Here is a 2,500-nt window from a genome sequence, read left to right on the forward strand (position 1 = left end):
GCTTGGCTACGCCACCGCCTCGAAGGCGCGCGTGGGCGGAATTTATACTGACCATAAACCTGACCATAAACACTGATCGAGACAGAGAGAGAGAGAGAGAGAGAGAGAGAGAGAGAGAGAGAGTGAGAGAGAGAGAGTGAGAGAGTGAGAGGGAGAGAGAGAGAGAGAGAGAGAGAGAGAGAGGGAGAGAGAGGGAGAGAGAGAGAGAGAGAGAGAGAGAGGGAGAGAGAGAGAGAGAGAGGGAGAGAGAGAGAGAGAGAGCGAGAGAGGATGCAGAGACAGTTTAGTGCACAACATCCACATGGGAACAGGTTTATTTCATTTGGTCGAGCACGCACAGCCATGACCTCAGAGCTTGCATCATCACAAATCATCTCAGAACACAAACATATAAAGTAACATTATACATTTTCGTTCAGGAAATTATTAACACAATGCTTTAACTTTGATTACTGACAATCAAGGCGATGCAAAAATGTACAGTTCCAATGCCTAGAATGTCCACGCTGTCTCTCTGTGTTGTAATATCATTAGTGAGCGAGTGTTCAGGTACAGTGCTGATGATACCACTCGCTGTAACAGGGATGAATGGAGAGATAACAACACAGATACAACACTAAACACTTGATTCCGTGTCCATAGCAACAGATGGAGCCGTGCTCTGAGGGCATGGTGGAGAGAGTTGGGTCTAACAACCCACTTCAGACAACATTTAGTGCATATGGGCATTGGGAGAGAGGACTTTAAGCCGTTTTCAGCTTTTACTAATCGTCTGCAAATGTACGGCAGAATTTACTAGTGGATCACTAACTTTTAATACAGGAATATCTTCCTGAGAATATAAACATACTGTAATCTTTTAGAATATGGTAGAAAACCAACCTGTCACTACTAACTTTACAATCATTATCAATTAAAGCTGCCATTTATTGGTGCATCAAATTTAATATTATATTTTATTTCTCAATTAGGTGCAAACATCAATAATGCCATCTGATAAAATACTGCAAACCCTGTAATGCCTATTACTGTAAGATATGTGCCAGTTTGCAGTGAAACTTTGCTCCAGGTTCAAGTTTAACACTTCATTCAAAATCCTAAGACTACATCTCACAACACTCCAGGCATTGTTGGTGCTTTTCATTTTCTGGATCATTCAAAATCCAAAGAAAGACAATCGTTTCAAAATGAATGACAAAACATGTTCAAAGTGCAATGTGTGGTCCATGTGGTTATAACGTCTGAACTGACCTCCGACCTTAAATAAGGTAATACTGCGCCTGAACTTCGACCGTCTCATTTAGTGGCTTTAGAGAAGAACACATAAAGCTAGTTTTCCTGACGACATGAGACGCCTGCCGCCTGGTTCTCCAGGAGAACCGAACACCCACTCTCAGGGCTCGACTGACCCCTCACCCCTGATCCCTATCCTTGACCTTGTCATGCGTGACGCACAGAGGCACAAACTGGACGCAAAGCTCTAGTCCACACGGGTACAAAACTAGATCATGCCGACAAAAAACATTTTCATTTGACTCAAGTACAAGATTTACGGCGGACATTCGATGCAAGTCATTTTCAAAACGAAGAATATAAAAATACTGTGTGTAGTCATACAGGAGTGCGAAGGTTCATTTGAGACTATTATGGGATGTGTGATAGACTGCCCAGCCGTCTGAACATATGTCTGAATATCATCAACATTTCATAAACACAAACAAACGCAATTCATAGCAATACTGAACACATTACATAATCATTCCTTTGTCAGACATGGGGTAGCCAGAGGGAGCGGAGAATATCCTCTCACAGAACACGTTTGTGAGATGTTGTCGTCTGACCAGAGGAGACCAGAATGTGAGCAGCTTTGATTCTGATTCAGAGTAAACGTCAGAGAACTTGACCGCAGACGACTGGCCTGAGACGGCGAGCGCGACGTTCTCGCCGTGAGAGAGGAGGGACGAGGCGGCGCTGCGTTATGGCTGTAGTGTTTTATGACAACGGCACGTCACCTACATGTCCGATTTTTCAAAATGCCGAAGAGGAGAAGGGGAGAGAGAGAGAGAGAGAGAGAGAGAAAGAGAGAGAGAGTTAATCTAAGGCTTCTGCTGTCGTAACAGTTTGAAAGCGACTCAGTCCTTAAAACTATGTGTGTGAATCTGAACACCGAGCGTGTGCAGCGTGGGCTGGGCCGACCGCAGGGTCCCAACACGCAGATTCAAGTGTAGCGCTTCTGTGGAGCAGCGCTTGGCTTCTCGTTGCATGGTGAGCGTTTACGCAGATTTAACAGTCGGAGCCGTGGGGCCTGAGTTGAACCTGCAACTCCAGTCTTGGTTCTACAGACAGTTCTGTTGGACCGGACCACTCCTCCTCGGTACCGTTAACATGGCTGGATTTAAGTGGTCCGGAGAGGGAGAGGAGGAGGGGAGAGGGAGAGGAGGAGGGGGGAGGGAGAGGAGGAGGGGAGAGGGTGAGGAGGAGGGGAGAGGGAGAGGAGGAG

This window comes from Borostomias antarcticus, assembly GCF_949987555.1.
Source record: "Borostomias antarcticus genome assembly, chromosome: 29".
In the NCBI taxonomy this organism is placed as follows: domain Eukaryota; kingdom Metazoa; phylum Chordata; class Actinopteri; order Stomiiformes; family Stomiidae; genus Borostomias; species Borostomias antarcticus.